Below are 22,605 nucleotides of genomic sequence, written 5' to 3'. Positions count from 1 at the left end.
CTAATTTGTAATTAAATACTACATATTATGCATTATATATTATATTATATTATATTATATTATATTATATTATATTATATTATATTATATTATATTATATTATATTATATTATATTATATTATATTATATTATATTATATTATATTATATTATATTATGTTATGTTATGTTATATTATTACTAGAATAGAACAGAATATTTATGGGTTTATATAATTAGAGGGTGGATCCAGCCATTGGAATTTGGCCTCTTGTCTCTGAAATTCTTCTCTGGCTTCTGTTGGTGACTTGGGACAGGTGGAAGGGTGCACATGTTGGCTGCACTGTTGAGCAGAAGGAAAATGTGTTAGATACCCACCAAGCTCAACAGATAATAATATAGCAGAACCTGAGTTCTGGTAACTGCTCAGAACTTGAGTTCTGATAACTGCTTTGTTTTGAAGCATCATGAGCATGAAGAAAATTACATTTTTGAAATTCTGTATTGCAAATAAAATTTGAGGTATTATCTGATGAATGCCTTATAGGCACAACTCAGTAAATAAAAGGCTGTTTGCATTTCAGACAAAGCAAATTATTTCATTTATGCTGGAAAGCTTTCTAAATGGACTTTATACTCCAAGATTATTAGCTACAATTGTCTCAGATCTTAAAACATTGTTCATTTAGTGACAAATTCCAAAAATCAGGCAGAACTAAGTATATGACTGTGAGTAGTCAAAAACTAATGAGTTAGCTAACTCAGTGCTTAGATTACAGTTGTGGCTAATAATGCAGATGAGTACTGTGGAGTACTTATTTTCTGGTTATCTCTAAGGAATCTCTCAGAAATGTATTTTTTCTAATCATCCTGCTTCCCATTGTCTTATAGGTGTTCAGAATAATGATGTCAACTGTTATTCATATTCTTGCTTTGTGTGGATGGAGTTTCTAACTGATCTAGGTAAGAAAAACAGACAACTTCCTTCACAAAATCTGCAGGACAGCCTGGAATTGAAATGGTTGTTCCCTTCTCCAGAAACATATAAGGAGCACAACAGCACTAGTACTGCAAATTTAATCTTGACCCATCAAAGTGCATCAGATGTATTTCCACATTTTTTAAAATAGAGTAGCATCTTGATAACAGGCTTTTGAGAGTAAACAGTTCTTTCTTAATTTTATTGCATGTGAATATTATTCTCTGAAAGAGAAGACACAATGATACAAATACTACCCTTAACTGTTTTCTCAGAAAGCAGATCTTAACGAGGCAAATTGCTTTTCCTTATTTGCCACATAAGCAGTTTGGGTAAAGCTTTCAGTTAACTGTCTCTTCAGTCTGATCAAACTCAAGGGTAATTTAAATGAGTGATGTTTCTAAATCAACATCAACATTTATATTGTTTTGAAAAGAGCTCTCACTAATGACCCTTCTTGCTCAAAGGCTGGCTCACTGTCTGCTGCTTGAGGACGGAAAATCAAATGGATATAATGGGCTGTGTCTGACCTTTGTGCACCAGAAAAGAGAAAGAAAGGTAGTAGTGATAGAGTAGTATAAAGTCTTATACTTTCACAAGAATTTAAGTTTCTGGCAAAGACAAGAGAGAGTGGGTCTGTGTTCCTGTGAAAACTCCTGGGGAGCAGACGTCTGAAAAATAATTCAATCTCTCCATAGATGAGACTCACCATCCTTGCAGTTCATATGCTGGTATGTTTAAATGCCTGTGAGTAAGTAGTGGCCACCAACAACAGCTGTTGGATATTTTCTCATACAGTCAAAGCTCAAGTAAGAAACCCAAGAAATTTTCAGCAAGTACTCTCCATCTGTAAAGGCAGATTTGCATCTGCTGAGGAGAGATGTGATACCAGCACAACAATAAAAAAGAAGGGCAAACATCTTTATGCTATAAAAAAAATAAAACCCTCAAAAACATTTCAGGTGTGTTAGGGGAAAAAATTATAAGACAGAAACCCGAAAATAAACATCATATTTCTGTAAAAGAGTTACCAAGGGTAAGAAACTGTGAATGAAGAAGAACAATTTCTTATTAGCTGTTCTTTTTCTGTCCTGCTTCATGTCACATGTTGCAATACACAATGCATGGATCTAAATTTCAGATGTGCTTTATGTGTTTTGTGTTGCCTTTGGTAACTTTCCCACTCCAAATATATAACTCCATAACAAGGGTCTTGATAAACTCTTTCGAGAAAGGACTGTGGATAGCAGCAAGTACGATCTGGGGTGTTCCATAAAATTTTTCTTATAATAACAGTTCATGATGACAGCACTAAGAGTCAAAAAAGATAAGGAATATTGTATGAGTTCCATTTGGGGCTAATCTATTCCTGGAAGTGTGCTGTAATCATCTTCGTTGGTTTTGGTTTGTTTTTGTTTCCGTTGTTTCAACTTTGGTTTGGCTTGGGATTTTTTTTTTTTGTAAGAGAAAAAGGTTTCTTTTGTTGAAAAAGTAAATTGTCTCACTCAGCTGTTTAGTCATTTCTCCTTGAGGTAATGAAGTAGTGCAGCAGCTTCAAGCATGCCAGATATCTTTATCTTAGTTAATGTTTTACAGATTTTGAGAATTTGGCAGTGAAGGCCAAATAGCAGTTAGAGTGTATGAAAAATTTTAGAAGAACCTTCCAAGACAGCACGCCAGTGAGGACAGTGCTTTGAAGTGATCTCTAGTCCTGCACTTCATTTCTTATTTGCAGTCATTCAATGAGTGTGTGCTAGAGAACAGATCTGAACCTAGTTCTTTAGGCTGCAAGGTTACAACAACAAAGTAGTTCAGGCATTCTGCTGTAGTTTTGTAGCTGATATCCATTGGTTGGTATCTGGGTTATCAGCTAATTTTGCTGCCTTTTTCAGGGGTAGTCTTTGAAAAGATCTCCACAGAAACAGTAGTCAGCAGCATATATTTCAGAACTATTAATCATGTCTTGAAATGAAAACTATTAGCAGATTTCTCTGTGTTTTTATTTTCCTGAGCAAAAACTCATTACAAATGCCACTCTTCTCATCCTTTCTTTTGTGAGGCTAGACATCTTGAGAACAATCCTTTCAGTAGTGATTTCTCAAAGAAATTAAATATTCAAGAGTAAGAATGTTTATTTTCTATTCGTGGAAAACTAGTGCATGGGGTATACTTGTAATTATTTTAGACAGTTGTCCTAATACTTTTAGAGTGACTAAGTGCCAAAGAACCAATCACAGATTATGTTTCTTCATGTTGTGGAGATGCCACTCACTTTTAAATAACTTTGAAAATACTGAGGCTGAATTGATGGAATGATTTGGTGCCTTCTGTGGTGCAAAAAGTACGCAAGCTCTCTCATTTTAATGGTGATAGCTTTATCATGATCTAAAAATATAATTTATGTGCAGACCTTTTAATGTGCAGTAACAATGAGGTATCATTTATGATTCCATGTAGTCACCACTTTTTATCATGTTCAGTTCCTTAATTTTCTCTGGCCAGGTTTACCATTATTAAAATACATCCAGCAAAAGCCATGCTAAGTCAGGCTAATACAACAGAAGTCAGCCAGATCTACTACATTTTGAGAACAATTCATGTAGATGCTATGTAGACATTGAGGGGTTTTTTTTGCCCTTCATTTGCCTTTGCTACTGTGTTTTTTTAATATCTTTACATAGGATGCAAGAACGTTTGTTTTATCTTGTGCCTTACACAAGTGACAGAAACTCTTGGGGTTTTTCCCCTCACCTTTACAGTTCTGATTTTACAAACACTTTGAAGTTCTCCATGATTTTTCTCAATTTCTTCTCTCATTGCCTTTGCCTGAATCAGCACAGGGTGTTATCCTAGTTATGGTGTTCCGGGCATCTGAAAGAGGCAAGATTTGGGAAGAGAGATTGGTGTGCTTCCTCCTCCCCAACTTTACTTCTGCAGCAGTAAACATGTATTTACATCACTAGTGACTTTCCTAGCTGGACTGTGACCTGAAACTATGAGCTTTTCTTCCATGGCTTTGTCTGAACTGAAGCAGACTTTAGAAAATAATAGCCTTCTTTGTGTGCGTTTGAAAAATGAATATTTTTCTTTAAGACCTTTACTTTTTTCAATGCCTTAAACTTTGGGGCAATGGAGAGCCCAGCTATATACAGAAAAAATTTGATTGCTGAGCTGCTGGGCAGTTGTCATGGCTTCATTGGGCTACTGGGATCATTTCTTCAGCAGACTCGGCAGGAGCATGGTCTGTTATTACAGCAAGCTAATAACACCTCTGGAGGTGAAAAACAACATGGAAATGGTGCTACTTTTTTAATAAAAAGGAATATGGAGGCCTGTTTGTGAAAATAAAATTAAGTATGGAGACAGTAACAAGGTTTTGTTGTGGAAAATAAATGGGACAGCATTAGGGCAATAGTCAGGCATTATTCAGCAAGGTTGGATGAACAGTAGAGAAAACATTAAAAATAAATCAATAAATCTACTGCCTATGTTAGCCAGGATTTTTGGACAAGAACTACCTAGAGGATAAAAAAAGGTTCAACTCTTAAAAAGGAGGAAGCCACAGTGGAAATAGGGAATGCTTTAATTAGTGATCAATCTTTGTATTTATTTTGGTGGTACTTCTGTGTCTTCCAGCCCATAAGGGTAGTTTCAAATAGTTTTTTAAAGCACCATCCTCCAGTGATGCTTTAGAGGAAAGTTCCAAAATGCTAGGATTTTTTTTTCTTTAGAGAGCATGTCAGACATGTCAATAAATCCTGACTCTCAATTCTTAGAAAGAATTTCTTAGAAATCTTGAGCTGAGAGGGAGAAGAAATAGACTAAATAGAAAGGCCGTACCTGGTGACCAAAAGAAGCTGTGAAAAAATAAAAAGAATTGAGGCTGTGAAAGACAAATCTGTGGAAAATCTGTGACAGCTGCTGGCGCTCCCTGTGCACAGTCTCCATGCTAATCTCCCATGCTTTGTTGCAGGTTTCAACAGGGAGCAGCAGTGAGCACAAAGACAGGAAGAAAAGGGGGCTGAATCTGTTATTGGTCCTGGAGCAGAGCACCCTGAAAATGGTGAAGAGCTCCCTGAAGCCACACTGAGTGGGGAGGAAGCACAACCTTGTCCTTCGTAGCTGTCCAAGAACCGCAACCAGGTAATGGCTAACAAAGCAACATAAGCAGGGCAGAGGAACAAGTCTGACTCTGTCTCTCCCAGCAACCCATGCTTGTTTCCAACTTGTTTTTCACTACAACTCTTTTCACACTGACAGCAGTTCCTGCTGATTTAGTAACTCTGCTGGACAGCCATGCCTTGGACCTATCTATCATCAAATCCCTCCAAATGGTAAATTTTCAAGCAACATAGCCCCAGTAGTCCATTATACGTCTTGTTTCTAATCAAGCACAGTGACTGTTTATTTCTGTTAGATTCAACTCTAGAGAAAATGCTCAATTGAAGCTTCCTTGCAAAGATCTGAGAAACTTACTGCAAGGAAAATTTACAAAATCCTCTAAATTTACACAAAACTTGTGGATGTCACCTAGGACATTCAGTCTAGTAACTCTGTGATGATTGTGTCTTCTTCACTTATTATGTGCTTCATATTCACCATAAAATGGAGTTTTCACTTTGAGATTTGCAAATAAACTTATTTACATGTTAAACATTTCATCCTTTCAGGATGGCAATCACTGGAAGACTAGGTAGTTATTATTGTGTTTTGACCCGCAGATGAGAACATTTCTTCAAGCTGAGAAGGCAGTTGCAAATCACTTGCCTTCTTTTTTTTCTCTAGACTCAGGTGAGCAGATTTGCATTATTGTTGCACTCTTGGATATTTTAATTTTCAAACCAATACACTTGAAAGTTTAAATAACCTTTTTTGTCATGGTGGGAATTGACTTAGATTGTGGGGTTACTTATAATTTAAGTAAAGTTCAAATCACACTGGCAGGCAAGTCTGTTTAAGCATAACCATCTGTAACAAAAAAAAACCTTGTCAGTCACTGCCAGCTAAGGCAGAAAACATGGTCCGAAATATCACCTTAATATGGTCCTCTTTTTTTTTCCCTTGTCTCCAAAGCGTATTAAAGTTGCCACATAAGAATATAGGTCACTTGTGCAGGTCTTTTAAAAGGGATCCTTAATCTTTTAACACATCATTTACACAGAACTGCTCCTGAAGTAAATTTTTCTATACCTAATTGGTGGACAGATTCCCACTTCTGCTGGGACCTGATCCAGCTCTCTCAGATGTCAGCACAGAGATTCTGACTAAGTGTACAAGCTGAAGCAATCCATTATTTAGTAGCTAAGTTGTTAATACAGGCCCTTAATGGAAAGACCGATCATTGGCCCTATCAGTCTTTACCACAGGTACATATGTAAAATGTTGGAGTCTTGTCGTGGAGGTCTGAGTAAAAGCTAAAGCTTCTGATTTGTGTGAAATGCAGCTCAGCCAAAAGAAGATATTGGAATTTCAAACCCCAGACAAATGGCACAGTGTGGTCCTGGGTTTTCTGGGTGTTCAGCCTATGTCAGATATATTCAGGTCTAACACATATAAATGCTGGTGGCACAGCTTCTGTAAGAGCTTTAAGTCTTTAGGAAGACTTGCTTCCAGTCCTCTTTGTTTGTGATAAATTACAAGTGTTGGCATGCTGCTCCCTGTGTGATGTATGAACAGACCCGATTTTTATCTTGATCTGGTTGTCGGGTTTTTATCAGGATTAAGTTTACTGCCGTTTAGATGCACATTTTCTTGCATCCTTTGTAGCTGCGGAGTCCAGGAGTAAATTTTTCAATGTTTAACCTTGACCTTATTTCTGTCTTTTTAAGTTAATGGTGTTTGGCCAGTGCTCTTTCCCTGCCCGCTGCTTGTAATCTGCCTGCTGGCTGCAGGGTGAGGTGCAGATTGTACCTGTCATATACACAGCTGGATTTCATAAATGATTCACACCTATTTTCAAACAAGTGCAATTTTCATAAAATTCCTTGTAGTAGGTGTTTTATAAACTCAGCAACCCTAGTGAGTCCAATAATATAAATCAGAAAAGACCAAGGCTCTGAGGGTTTTTTATTATGACCTTGCCTGTCCTTAAACCTAGATTTCAATCACAAAACCTGCCTTTCTAGCTCAAACTTCTGAAACTGGATCACAAACTTGTGGCTTTCCTCTTTCTTGTCTCATGTTTTCCCAGTGGATTTACTGTCACAAGTAATTCTTGCTCTGTGCCTTTATTTTTGTAACACACTGAGCTTGACTAAGGGCTCTTTTAAGGAATTTCTTGCTTGAGGTATATAAATTTAAATATTTGGGTTCTATCTAGCAGTGTTAGCATTTCTCCTACTTCTTTTTCCAATCATGATAAGTGCTCATTTATAATAACTGCTTAAGAATAATAAAGTAATTGTTTCTGCTAGGCAGTTTTCCAATCAGAGTTGTAAAAAACTGAATGTACCGGTTTTTTGAGTAAACGCAGAACTTATCCAGGTATTTGTGTGAATTTTGTAAACATTTAAGCTGAAAATAGATATCTAAAGTCAACTGCTGAGCCCAGTAGAAAGCAGCACACATAAAACTTGAAAGGTACGCTTGGTCTGGGGAGTGATATCAAAGCGTAGGTGACATTTTGGAAAATGCTGAGCAAAAACTTATGGGGATAAAGAGGTATAACAAAGACTGCTAGCTTGAAGAAAGCGTATGTTCAAGAGTTGTGGTATTAACATAGTGAAATCTTTAGCTCCTGCCCTGAGGAGTTGCTTTTCATTACTTAAAGTGTCAAGGTGGCTGCCTGCTAAGTAGTGTCAAAAAATGAGTCACTGCAGGTTTCCTGCTTTGAATTGGAAAGCACTCTGGATCAGAAAGGATTGCAGGAATCTAAGCCTTTCAGTTTCTTCAGCATAAAGCAAGTTAGCTGATGTCTTCTAGATGACCTCTGAAAGTCACTTGTAATTCTTCAGCAGGCTGGAGCCCCTGCTGCAATGCCACTGCAGCTCATGCCACATTGTGATCTGACTCTCCTGGAACAATAACCGTCCAGAGCCACCCTTGCTGCAGATGCTAGGTAAATATTAAAACACTTTTTTTGGGACCAAAAAATCCTTCCTGCTGAAAATAAACTACAAAAACTACAATTCTTCTGTTCTAAATATGTGGAATAGTGACAATATTCACTTTTCCCATCATTTTTGGAGTTGTATCAGTTTTTAGCGTAGTAATAATTTCATTTGCATATTCCTTCTTTGTTCAATCACTTTTTAAATATTAAGCCCATTATCTTGGTTCTCAGTCATATTTAATTGACTTTTCTGGGATTTGTTCTATTTTAAGTACCTATTGCCAGTTCTCTTTTTTTATGTATCATATTTAATTTTCCCCTTTTTTGCTTCATTTTACTATGAAATCAAAATCTCTTCAGATCTTATAATGTGCTGCTACATTCTTACATTTGTTACAGATTGAGAAAGGGATATTAGAATGAAATTAGGTCTAATCAACTCTATGTATTACTTCCTTCACCGAAGAGTTTAGAGCTTTGTTCAGTTGGTCTTTACCTGCTCTTTTTTTTCCTGTAGCAATGTGTGCTATTTCAAAATCCTTTTATTTAGTGGGGAGAGGCAAGAAATATCAATCCAACTGACTCTTTGCCTTTAAATCGTAAATTGTTTTTGTAGCTTGCTTAGTAGTGGAAATGTCACAAAGAGTCACATTAGTTGTTCACGTCAGCTAAATTCTATCTGCTTTCCACGTTCTTCAGCTCCTCCACAAAACATGTCAACTCAGAAGAGACTGTGCTGAATGCTGTCATTACTGTTCAACAACTCAAACACTCAGGTTTGAGTTCTTGGCTTTTATATCTCTTTTTCTTCATTCACTGATTCCATAAGAATCAAAGATGAAAAAGAGGTGGTGCATGCTTTAAATATCCAATTTTCAAGTCTTGTTTCTTTGCATCCATAGAAATTGCCATCTTCATCCATTCTTGGCTGTTTCAAGATTGGCATCCTTTGAGCTATGTTCTTCCCACACCTGATGTTCCTGCTGGTTTGGGATCCAAGTCTGTACTTCAGACTGTGTTTGTTAAGAAAATTCCTTCACGCAGACAAGTGGCAAGCAAAACACTCTATATGCAGGACCAAGATACTCACAATTGTGTCTACCTTTCAAGGAGTCTGACTCCACATTCCCTACTCACTGATGTAAATGTTTTCTTTTTAGCATAACTTAAGTTGTTTAATTACAGCATGAAAATATTAGGCATATGTTCAATTTCCAGTTATTATCAGTGTCACTTCTTGTTTGGTTTATGTGCCACAAAGGCTTTTTTTTTAAAAAATATCATTTTGTTTTGACATTCCAGGTTCTGCATATTTTGAGCTGTGCTGTTGCCAGTGCTCTGTGGGTGTTTGGTCTCTGGGAACCCTCTGGACTAAAAAAATGCCTCATCATTCACATTTTATATCTGACATATTCTTGAACGCTTCATTGCTTCAGGTCCAATATTTTGTTCTGCCTACTTTCAGACTCAGAGATAGTCATTCTGACTAACTATCTTTCAGGTAGCATGAAAAATTTGTGCTATTCATACTCCTGCTTTGCTGTGCTGCCACATTCCTTTGTGCTTTTCTTAGTAAGTGCTAAACACTAGTTATTGATTAAGAACTTTTGCTGCAACATTTTTCACTTATTTCTCCCCTGTCAACGTGGTCTCAAGGTATAGGAAATACTTATCTGAACTTATCTGAACAATAACCAGAATTTCTGGCTCTGAGCTACTCTGTGGTCCCATAAGGCACAGATAGATATTTAGATAGATAATAGATATCTAAAACCAGCATTCATTGAAATTGCCTATTTGACTCATGCTTACTGTTCTTAGATTAAAGATACTAATCTTTTGCTAAAAGCACAGCTACATGATTATATTTTTTTCAAAGTTTTTTTTAATCTCCCTGCTATTCCTCCAGCTCAAAATGAACTTCACATTGGCCAATCTTTTCTTTAGTTTTTGTCATCCACAAAAGAAATACACCAAAAGGGTGAGCAAATGCTTGTTCACTTCTTGGTCCTTGAATAAACAGAGTATCTGTTGCTTCATCAAAAACACTAGAGTAGCAGCATCCTTCTGAAGTGACAAATCTTGACTTTTGTGCTAGTCAGTCACTATAAGAAAAGGCAGAAATTAACTCTTTAAAATTCCTGGGAGTTTCAAAAACAAGCTGCTGCTTCAAACAGGGCAAGTTGATTGGCTTCCATGACTTTAGTATGCATCTGGTACTACCTATCTTGAGCAGGAGTACAAGCACAGATCAGGACACCTGTGGCAAATCTGTTCTACAGAGGTCTACAGAAGCCCTCAGTTGCTCCAGTTCATTGCACTGACTAATTATACCCCTTCCAATCATTTCTTATTGCTTCAGTAGGTGGAGCTGTAGCACGTTCAGATTTTCCCTTGGCCAACATGTGCCATTGCTGGTGCACGGAGCATAGCATATACCTCCCAACACTGCACATATTTATCCCTTTAATTCAGATTGGCATTTTGCATCATATTTAAATTGCACATAAAAAGGAAATTCAAGTTCTGCACTCATTCTGCTAGTTGGGAAAAGCAATCAGTCTCTGTTTCTAATATGCAGTCATCAGCTCTTTGATGGCTGTTTTCTACTGTTCAAAAGAACACAAAACACATCTAGGCTCAATTTTGATATTTTGGGTTTTGGGGAAAAATAATCTCCACCACAGTACATTTTTGTTATTTTTCCAGTTGCTGGTTTGAAACAGACTCTTTGGAGCAGTTGAGAATTCATGAAATTCTCTCATTAATTTTTTTTCAATTTTAGAATCATGTCAAATCCACTGACAATTGTTAGTTTTCATGTTCTCAAGCAGTTTACTCTTTATATTGCCAAGGAAAGCTCTTTAATAGGGCACCATTGTATAAATGGACATTTCTGATAATTTTTGCAAAATTGCTCTTAAAAATTCGGTGCTAGTGAAAAAAAGAAGAGCCTGGTAATGAGACTAATTCACTCTTCAAATGTTACAGCATCATTTGAACATTGTCACATCATCTCAAATAATTCTTAATTGTAAAAACCCTTTTCCATTTCAATTTTCTCTGGAAAGCTTTCTGCAAAAGCAATAAGAGTATCCAAATTAATTTTAAAGATCACAAAATTGCTATTTCCTTTTAGAAGAAGAGCTGTCTTCTACAGATCTCCTGTATGCAAAATTATCTTAATGGTATCTTCTTTCATCTTAGTACTCTCCCTTGAGCACTTTGAGTGCTTTCTAGTTCTCTTTGGTTGCAGCTCAATATTTCAAGCAGGCATCAGAAACATTACAGATTTTGGCTTCTCTCCTTTGAGTTCTAAGAGTGTCTCTGATGGGGGCTGGCTGTTCACATCTTTTCTCAGTGCACCACCATATAACCCAGCAGTTCCTACCATTTTTCTCTTAATTTTCTTTTTCTAGGGTTTTCTAAGGTCCATGAGTTTTTCTGCCACTTCACTGCCTTGCCCATGGACTCCCCCATCCCTCGATGTACAGAGGGGCTGCTGCAGTGAACGTCTTCAGCCTTGGCCCTTCATCCTTGTCCTGTCTCTTGGGCACACTGCACTTCCCAGGGGCAGGAGGAATTTAAGGGGGTCAGAGGGATGGAGAAAGGAGGATCCATTTGCAGATTTAGTGTCTCTCTTGGCTAGCCTGTGTTGCCAACTCCAGGGTTTATATGCCCAGCAGAGCTCAGCAGTTTGTACATTGACATATCTTTTGATTAAGGTGTGCATGCCCTACAAACCTCTAGTATAAACAAGGACTAGAAAAGAACCAATCTTTCATAAAATACCTGCTTTTTCTTGTTAGCTTTTGTACAAGATTTTTCATTATCTCTAACAGCAATTATACATTCATTTTGAACTTGAAATATAGCTGTCCCATTTAGAAACTGTAATTATTGACACTGGTGTTATCCAAGACACTTCATTTGTCTGATCAGCTGAGTTGTCAGGTTGAGTTAGCAAATCCATTTGTATGAATCACAGAGAAGCTTGCAGCCCTGGTGTATTAGTTTACAATATTTATTGGTACACGTGCTGGATAGTCTGGATGCAGAAATTATGATTCCTTTGCCTATTCATCATACGCAAATACTTTTGAAAATCCTTGTGAAAATAGTACCACAGAAATGAGAAAAAACTTGTGGATTTTACATTGGAGTTGGGTGGCAGACCACATTTTGAGGAACTTGCTTAACATTATAGCTAGAAGGTGCTGTGCATTGCAGAGCCATTATGTGTTATTGCTTTGTCCGAAGGTAAATTGGTCAAAACTGTGATAAACCATTACACAGGCCTTAATGTATTAAGAAACATCATATGTGCTTGCAAGTATCTTGAGAGGCCTGCAAAATCCACCCTTTGAAGAAAAAAGATTTAAAGATTTGCTGTACTCCTTCATAACATGTATCCCTTCACCTCAATCATCAATAATAAGACTACAGTAAATTAAGTTAAAATGCAGAAATGTAGCTGAAGATTAATATGCAGTATCAACCTGCTGGCACTGTTTTGTTGCATTGTGTGTACTCTCACATTGCTTATTTAGTATGTGCTTGTGGTTTACAAAGGTGAGCTAAACTTAACTAACATTAAAACTCAATAACATTTTCTTGAGAATCTTCACACTTCATTCATAGATGTCTATACTTCCACACTGTTTAAAAACAGCATCAACAGTGATAAGTGATCACTGTTTAGGGATACCTTCTTTTAGAGAAGAATCTTGCTTCTCAAGTGAGACTGTAGTGATTGTTCTTGGAACTGGTAAGTGCAAAAGGACGGAAGAAAGGTTCAGTGTAAAGCACAAACAGGAAAATGAAGATTTACAAAATATATCAGTTTGTTAATGCATAGAGTTCTTCTGTATGTTTTCTGCTAAAAAATAAAAGCAAACTTTTCACTTTCATCAACTGATTTCTCCATGGCAATGGACCTGAATTTTAATAGCTCCAATGAACAACTGCTTTTTCTATGGGAGCACATTTATTTTCTTTCCTCTTTCCCCATCACTTTTTTCATCCTTAAAAAAAAAACCAAATACATAAACAAAAAACCCCAACAAACCAAAAATATAACAAAACCCAAAAGTACCTTTCTTTGAAATGTATATATCTATCTATCTATAGATATATACATATGCACATGTCTGTAAATTACAAATAAAAAACATGTTATTACTGCATAATTATAGAAAATAACTGAATTCCAAGTTTCTTAGAAGAAAGAATTGGAAACCAATAATTCTCAAGGAACCAAAACAAAGTAATGAAATCCCTTCTCTGGGAGGCAGCCATCTTTTCATCTGTACATACCCAAGTCCACCATCCCATTCCCCTGCACTTCCCCTCTTGCTTTTGTAAAAAACTTTCATCAGTCAGCATGCTCCTAAGGAATACTTTGGGTTTACTGAAAAAGTGTTTTCTGATTGTTGTAGGTTGCATTATTTGCTACTCCTCCTGCTCTAGGTCTGCAAGCGAACTGCACTTTCTCATTCCGACTGAGGCTGTTGTGACATATCCTGAAATGTGAGTGGGGAAACACACTGCTCAGAAACATCTGGCTAATTGTTGTTGGATTTGTCCATATGGCTGGGGCTGGCAGGGGTGGCGGTGCCACTCTGCCATCTGCAGTGGCTGTAGCCACACAGCACCAGGCAGCTCACAAGGAATAGGTGCCTCCAGGCAGTTCAGCCACGCTCCTGGTGGCTGTGCATGCCTGGAGGTGAACAAGCACAAGCACTCAGCATCTCACAGATGCAGAACTGATGACTTTTAAATCTAATATGGCCAAGTTTTCATGCCAATTATCAAATGAATGTTCCTATCTCCTGTAAAGATGTGCTTTATAATACTCGCAGCTACACTTTAACTGACTATGTGGTGCCGGTTGTCTGGGCAAACAGGCTGTAAAAGAAGCAAAGTGCCAATTAAAGCTTTGGGAAGCAGCTCTTTTGCACAAACCCAGTGGGGCACTGTGGCGTACAAAATATTGCTTATACACATCCTGAATTTCTGCCTTTCATTTCTAATACACTGCAGCAACACCTGGCATATAGGACCTAGGATATTCCTGTGGAAAATCAACAATGGCAGGCTTTGGGAAAAATGCTATGTTTATTTTTAATTTAATTGTTCCAAACCATATCAAGAACAAGCTGAAGGAAAGGTTCTTGACATTATCCCTCTGGAAAACTTAAATGATAGAGAAGATCAACAGAGCAGTTTTCTGTTAATTACATATTTACCATTACCAAGCTGCAAGTATTTAGTAGCTTTAGGATCAAATTCTGTCAATCCTCCAAAGCAAGATCTTAAGCAATTCCCTAAGTTTACATGTACTGAATTTCTTATACTTCTTTATGTTTAAATCAATTGTATTGTGGGAGAAAACAAATGTTTTTTTTCTATTTACTTCTTTCTACAGTCTCCTGTCTCTACATGTACACTCTGTAGTTTCTCTAGAGATGATAACAGCAAGGCTTTTTTCCTCTGCAAACATATATAACTTTGGTGAATTAATAGAAACATACAAAAGGAGGACCAGCAGTAGATGCAGGATGGAAATAACTTACTAACGATGGAAATAACTTACTTTCTAAATTATTTTTTCACAGCATTCACACTTTTCAATATTTGGAAGGATTCTGCCATTTCTACCTGTGTTTTACAGTTTATTTTATATTTACTTGCCAAAGCCATTGGTTTTATTTTTTTCAATTTTTTTCTCATTTTCTCATCTCAAAGGATGGTTTTTGCTTTTTCTTTTTTTCTTTGTAGAGAGAAAATTCCTTCAAGAGGCCAACGTATCCTGCTGTATCCTGCTGTTACTTTCAGCTCCACCTCGATGAAAAGGTGGGAGCAAAGGCTTGGCAGCCTTTTAAACTTATTTTGATTCAGTTTCCAGTGTACAAACATTAAGAAGAAGAACCAAGTCAGCTTCCTGAATAAGGGGTAGCTTTGTAACCAACATGAGATCCAGATTGTATTCTCTTTTACAGGTGAATGTAACTTGCTCTGTTTTACTTGATGCAAAATTAGATTTATTTTCCTCCTTCTTCCCCTGAAAAAATAGCCTGCTCACCTAGTATCTGTACAGGAAAACATAGAAAGAATGTGTCAGGAACTTGAAGAGAAACAAGGACAGAATGCAAAATATGGAAAGATTGGTTCTTCCATCTAAGGGACAGAGAAAAAATGTTCTGGGATAACTGTAATGCATAAAGAAGGTGAAGTCTCACATTCTGGTTCAATTTGTTAGACGCGTGGGGGAAAAATTTCTTCTGTGTCTGGGAGATTAATTTAAAACTATGTCGAAGTGGGTTCTGGAGCCCCGAAGTGCAGCTAAGCCACTCAGGACAGCAGTATGTAACAGGCAAGGCCTGCTGGTAGTTTATAAAGCTGGGGGTTTTGAGAGGAATATTCTGCTGTCTGATTCCAGTACTGGTATATTCCTGTACTGGTTTCTGGGTGGAGCCTGTACTTGCTTCTCCACAACATCCTGTTAAAAAAATGATTTTTATGATTATGAGCTTGGCTCATAATTCCTAATGTTAGGAATATTTTTGTTCATTTAGTGTAATCTTTTGGAAAGCATGAAGGAAATAGAGAGCCTGGATTGTCTTTCTTGGCCAGGTCGTCTTCGGAGTAGATCTCAGATATCCTTGGGAATACCACATGAGGACACCAGTATTCTGTAGGTACGGTGAGCCCTTTTATCTCCTCCTCCGTAGAGTTGTGACTTTGTGTTCTCTGCAGGAACAACTGAAATCCAAAGCTATCTCATTTATCTGTTAAAAACTCTATTTATCTTCCCTTTCAGCCAAGTGCTTTGATTTTTCATCAAGACTGCAGTCGGAATTCTATGGTGATTCATATTCTCTGTATCAATTACCAGTATTCAGAAGCCTCTGATTTTTCTTGCTATCAGAAAGGGTAGATTAGTAATTTTTTTTTTCTTGCTTTTGCTATTATTTTCTCTCACACATTGACAGCTATTCAATGTCAATGAACAAATTCTTTCCAAACACAGCTTGGCAATTGCCATTAAACAGGAAATATGTAAAGCATTTAAAAAAAAATAGAAGTAACAGACTGTTCATTTTTCACAATCTAGAAAATTATGTAAGTCAAATAAGTGCTATCAAATATATGGAATAAATGTAGAAAACAGTTTGGGCAGATATTTGAATTGTAACAACATCAGTGGGATCAGAATGCATGAAAAATTACAACCCAAAAATAAACCACAATCTTGGCAAGGTTCATATTTGAAAGTTTTTTAATCATTAGACCTTGCTTAAAAACTTACATGTGCTTTCCCAGGAAACAGCAATTTTTATATGGTGACAAGACATTTACCAACATTTGTAATATCTGAAATTTGGGATATCTAAAATTATGCCAGGATAAAATCATTTGTAGGAGAGCTAAAAAAGAACTAACTGGTTCTTGCTGTCTTCCAAGTCATCCTGCCTACAAAGTTGTTACTCCTGATAATGCTGTTTCAAGTTGGGGTTTTTGCTGGGTAAAACCACAGGAAACATCTTTGTTACTTCCTCAGCCTCCAAAAGCTCTTCCTTTCTCTGATCTGCTATACATTTTCATGTTTTTGTTTCATTCACTGCTCCGAGTGCTCTGAGTTCCCACTGGTTTTCCTTGTGTTTGGATCTCCTGTAATAAATATGGTGGGTGTGCTTTTGGATGTACTGCGAGCAACTCCTGATACACAGACTTTTACTGGGAATGAAGCCCCTCGGAGTCACCCTCGCAATGGATGCAGATGGAACACTGGGAGGGCACAGCCACAAACAAGTCTGACCACTCGGCCCAGATGAGCAGAGTTTCTTAGGTTCTTGTTTCTCATGCTGTTTGGTTTTTTCTCTCTGGATGTCATTGCTAATCCATCAAATATACTTGGTAAAGTAGAAGGGAAACACAGGGAGAGGGAGTAAGTCAAAAATGGTACCCATGGCAATTTCTGGATAATTTTTGCATTCTGAGCATAAATAGTAAACAGATAACTGATCTACTTGCTGTGCAGCTGTCACCTTGTCTGGGAATATATGTAGGAGCAAAGACCAGTAAATGCCCTAACACCTCATAAGAGGCATATTTGGTGTAGAAGGATATTAGCAATTCAAAAGCTAAACTGGAATCTAAGAAGGGTCATTGTCTGGTCAGCCAGTTTATTTTTGACCTAAGCTGTCTTTAATTTAAGAAACAGAAGGACTGGGATAAGCAAGTACAAACCTAAATGGGCAGCTGGCTGCCGGGTGATGTTGAATCTGAGTCACCCTAAAGGGCAGCCCACTAGTACCCTCAATCAAGACAGGAGAAGGTGAAGACAAGAATGAGAGAAAGCACATCCTCCCTGCCCATATGATGCTAACCAATTATCCAAAAAGCTCTCCACACTCCCCAAAACCTCTGTAAAAAGCTTTTCGCCCAATTCCTTTCTGAAATATCCTTGATGTGGTTGTTTCACAGATTTGTGTAGATAAAAGCTCTCAATTGCTATTATTACACAAGTAGTCTCTAAAAATATATTGATAGGCTTAAGTCTCCCTATTTCTGATTCCACTCACTAAACACAGCCCGAGTCTGTTTCTCTGGCTGACTACCTTTTTCCTCTTCTCCATTTTCATCTGTTTGACTCTGGAGAAAAAAAACAAAACAAGACCAAAAAAAGTCATTGCCATGGCCTCAACAGCAGCTGGGAAAAAACAGGGTGAAGGAATGAATTATTTCCAGTACTCCAGTGTATAAATCATAAAAGCTCAAGTGGGATACCTGCTTACTTCATCCTAGCGCATCAGAACCCACTTCGGGTGACTTCCCCACAGCTCTGACCTGTGTCTTGAGAGCCCAGACATCAGCTGAGCACATGCTGGGATCTCAGGGACAGTAATGTGCCGAAGAGAAGTTGCTACTCATCTTTTGAGACTGCCAATACCTCTGGGTGCAGCATTATGGTTTGTTTGCTTGCTGCTTATGAGATTTAGAATACTGGTGATAGTTGCTGAGTTGTATGAATCACCTGAAATGCAATTTGGCTTTGGTAAAGCATAAAATCAAGCAGAAGTCCCTGCTTCAAAAGATGCACAGGGGCCCATAGCTAACCTGCTTAGATGTGCAGCACCCAAGGATATTTTAAGAGGAGAGGGGCTGAACTGGGGCAATGAACTACCAGTTCTGCGGTCACAAGGAACAAGGGTGGTAATTGCAGGGGAAACAGTCATACAGGGTGTGCTGTCATTAACTTTTCCTGTCTTTGCCCATCATGCTGTGCAGCAAAGCTGTGGACTTTTGTGCAGAATACAAACTGGTAGAACTGTCTGGACACCCAGATAACTTGGTAGTCAAGTCTATTCACCTGGGACCAGGGCAGAATTTTCAGCAGTTCTCAATGAACTTCAAACCTAGAGTAAGAAAACAAATTATACTTGTGTATGCCATGTACACTACTTATCAACACTTCCTGTACTGTGTGCTCCACATGCTTCACCAAAACAAAATTGTCTCATTCTTCTGAGACACATTTTGTCGGAGACAATGAAAGGATGAGAAATACTTTCTGGAAGTTTTCTCGGCTCTGTATTTTTTACAGTAAATCTTCCATTGTTTCCTGTGATCTTGAGATTCTAAACAATTTATTTTCCAAACCCAAATGCCCATGGGTAGGTTTATAAATATTTTGGAGTTAAAATATGTAGGCTTTAAGCCCTAAAATTAAATAATTTTTTACATAATTTAGGACTCCAGTATTATTAATTGCTTTGATACTGACGTGCCCATTAAATTGATGAGAACTCCTGAAAATTTTGAGTGCCTCAGTAAAGTTTTCCCAGAATTTAAATGCATCTGCATTCAGAAACCTTGCCTGGTCTGCCTCTGTTTTTCATCATAGGAGACTGGAATATATTTAGCTTTAAGAAAATTATTTAGTTAAAATGTAGTTTGAAAGCTCCCATGGCACTGAAGATTTTTTAGGAAATGTGTTTTACAAATAGATGCAAAAGTATCTTCTTTTGCTTACATTTGTGTCTTGGGGTTTAGACAGGTGGGAATGTCTTTCATTCTGAAAAGAAATAACAACACATCTCTGGAGAGTGCTCTACTATCTATACATCTCCACTCCTATTTTGCACTAGGAACTTAAAGCATGTCTTCAAATTATAGATATGCAGGAGAACAACTTACCTAGTGGAGTTTGATGATGAAGTGATGCTTTCTGTGCATTTAAGGATTTCAGAGGACTTAGCAGAAATGAGATAATCTTGCTGCAACCCTTATGTCAGGTAGGTAGTTAATTGAAAAAAAAGACAACCCTGATGCTTCTTTGGCCTCTGGAAAAAAGCCCTTGAAGGGCAGCACAATGTCACACAGGCCAGTGTCCTGGCAGCTATTTGCTTCAGTTAGCTCTTGTCCAGGTGTGCTTCTTGATATGGATAAAATTTGGATAAAATATGTACATTCTACAACCATAACTCTGGAAACTACTCAGACATGTTGCTCATGCAGAGGATAACTGGCTGGTTTTGGGGTTTGGTTTTTTTGGGTTTTTTTTGAATGCAAAGAGGGTAGCTTCATTCTGGAACATATTTAGTTTGTAAGTGACAGATGGTCTGTGAAAGCCTCAGGGGCAACTCAATATTAATGAGGCCAGGCAGCGGAAGTCCCCATTGTTGCTCATAGTGGTGAGCCAGTGTAATTGGAACTATAAAAAGTGAAACAGAGTTAAAATTTCTCAAGGTAGAACCCCTAAAAAGTCATAAAAATAGAACACCTTGCTTCTTCTCTTTCCAGCACCTCAAGAATATACTGCCATTCTCTCATTGGATTCTTTCCACATAGTTTTACTTCTTAATGCCCTTTTCCTTCATTTTTTCATCTCTGCCTAAAGACTGTGCTAATATTTTGTAAAGGCCGATTTGCTGATTTCATTTTTGTCAGTTTTTGTTTGGTCACTTCTGAAGACACACAAAAGACTGCAGCAGTTCAGAGCATCACTGTATACCAGGACTCATTACTTCAAGAAAACAAGAATGGAGGCAAAATTTTTAATCTAAATGTAGCATTAATCCTCATTCTAAACTCTTCTTACGAGTATCATCTTACAGAAGCGTGCTCCCTTTAAAGTTGTCTCACTCTTCCTTGTGTACCAGAGGCATGCAAAGCAGGATTCTTCGTATCAGCAACACACTGTGAGCAGAGGCCTTGCCAGCTTAGTTCAGGTTTAATTTTCAACCTTTTTTCTCACAGCTTCCAGCCATCCCATAGAACTGTTTATTTTATGGATGGTCAGCTTGACCTACTAACTTTCTAATAGGAAACTATTCCTACGTCTCAGTTTATCATGACACGGTTAAACAAGTGCAGCACAAGTCATTCTGAAAAAGTAAGGAGACAAATGTTTCAAGTCAAAAGTTTAGTAAGAGGTGTCTTCAAGGAAAACCTTCTGTAGCAGGGTGGGTATTCTTTCCCCTCAATGTTTCTGAAATACAGTATTTCCTTCGTTTGTCTGTTTTCATGAAGAAGACTACTGTAATAACAGTAAGAGTGAAGAACATGACATTTAAATGGCCTTTACAGTTAAAAAGGAAAAAGACAAAGATGATGTATGAAATTTTAAATGTCTCAGTATTATATATGTTCCTCTGTTCAGTGTAGAGTCAAAAATATAAAATTATTTTTTTGTCCATGAGATACATATATTTTCATACACCAAAAATTGAAAAATTGTTGCAGAAAACTGAATATTTAACTTGTACTTGCACTTAATGCTCAGCCTATGTCAGTGGCAGAAAAGTCTCTGCTGTAACACAGAAAAACTATTGATAAACATTAGAAGAACAGGACTCACCAAAATTTGCCTTAGATCAGAATCTCACACTGCTCAATCTCAAAGTAGCATGCAAAGTACTCATTTTCAGATTCAGAAAAACACAATGACATGATTAGTAAATTCCAAGTCCAAATGTTTAATATCTGTCTGATTTTCCAGGGCACTTGAATTCAAATGCAATCGATCACCTTCTGAAGCAAAACCAGTGGAACAGGAAGTTAGTTGGAGCTGAAGCCATCGAGCTGCTGCTTCCACAACAGTAGCACAATTCTTTGTGCATTTCTGTGACTTCTGTGACACTGAGAGCATTGGAATGCAGTGAAGTGGAAATGAAAGCCAGCAGTGTGAATTGCAGTATGACAGCAGACTTACTGGTAAGGAATTTCTCAAATAGCTTTAAGATGTTGGACTGATAATTAGAAAAATATTCATTTCTCTCACATAGGAAGCAACATTTAGAAAATAGTCTCCTTTCTTTATTACTGTTTAAGTCACACAAAAACACTCTATACAACAACAGATTTATTCAGTTTTGACCAAGTAGGAACAAAAAGAGTGTAAGCATTTAAACTACTGCTAGATATCAATGAACTTTAAAAAATTCTACCAGGAAAAATAAATCATATGCTTGAGCAGTTTTGTCTTTAAATTTGGACGGGTGATGGAAGGCAATTATTATTAGTTTGAATAACACATATGAATTCTGCAAAATCCTGGCACAGAATGGCCTCTGTAAGCAAAATCATACCTACATATCATTATCCTCAAATTTTTATTAAGGGTAAAATAAGAAGCATATTATGTGTAATGCCAAAAATTTAAATTAAATCCAAATGGAAAAATTAACTATCTAAGTAAATAGTGTTTACTATCCCACTGAAGTCATCATGGTAAAGAATAAACTTTAAAAGAATATACTTTAAAAGAAAAAGTATAATACTACAGAGCTGCTATATTCATGCTTCCTAGTATCTGCTACTTCTGATATTATGCACAGCCTTCCTGTGCCCCTTGGGTATTGAAGCTTTCAGAAATAAAGAGGGGATCATGCAGCTCAAATCCTTAGCCATTAAGAATATGATCTTTTTTGATTTCTCCTGTCTTATCTTGGGAGCCTTTTGAGTAATATTTCTCTGTTTTCTAATGTATCATGCACCTTGCTTGCTCTTTACTGAGTAGTTCATGGTGCAGCTGAATTTCCTATCCATGGTCTATTTCACCCAAGCTGCATGTTTGTTCTCCATTCTCTTTGTACCTCTGCAGGACGTGTTGCTCAGCTCTCAGTCTGCATTTCTCCAGCTGATCATTGGTGACTTGTGGATAGTGCTGGTGCTCCTGCGTGAAACTGACCCATCCCTTACCGTCCCATGCCTGCGCTTCTTTAGACCATCTCCTGTGCTCCACTTTCCAAGGTGCTCTCATGCCATGTCTTTTACAGACAGTACCTGGATAAAACTATTATACCATAGAAAGATAAGCAAAAATAAAGCAAATTAAGCATAACCACATGGTCGTTTGAAAAATTTCTATTCTAGTTAAGCTGGGAAATTGCAGGCAGCTCAAAAAAAGCTTAGACAAAGTAAACTTGAAAAGCTGCTGTCCATAAGACCTTGCAAGCATGGCAATACCCTATGTACTGGGCACCAGGGCTACCCTGCACTAGCTACGAAATGATGTATGTCTGCGGGTTCTCGCGGCTCTGGCTGCTGCCGGGAGCCCCGAATCTGGTGGGTGCGGGCGGACGCCCTC

The 22,605-nt window shown here is 37.5% G+C and overlaps 1 long non-coding RNA gene across 1 annotated transcript; it reads left to right on the top strand.

Moving 5' to 3' along the window:
* Positions 1 to 15,650: 15,650 nt before the first annotated feature.
* Positions 15,651 to 22,230, top strand: LOC136570436 (uncharacterized). Its single transcript, XR_010785536.1, has 3 exons — positions 15,651 to 15,709; positions 21,016 to 21,230; positions 22,120 to 22,230. It is a non-coding gene; the product is annotated as an uncharacterized lncRNA (long non-coding RNA).
* The last annotated feature ends 375 nt before the right edge of the window (positions 22,231 to 22,605 follow it).

This window comes from Molothrus aeneus, chromosome 2, assembly GCF_037042795.1.
Source record: "Molothrus aeneus isolate 106 chromosome 2, BPBGC_Maene_1.0, whole genome shotgun sequence".
Taxonomy (NCBI): Eukaryota; Metazoa; Chordata; class Aves; order Passeriformes; family Icteridae; genus Molothrus; species Molothrus aeneus.
The sequence above is the reverse complement of the archived record's forward strand: the minus strand, read 5'-3'. Positions and strand labels throughout refer to the sequence as shown.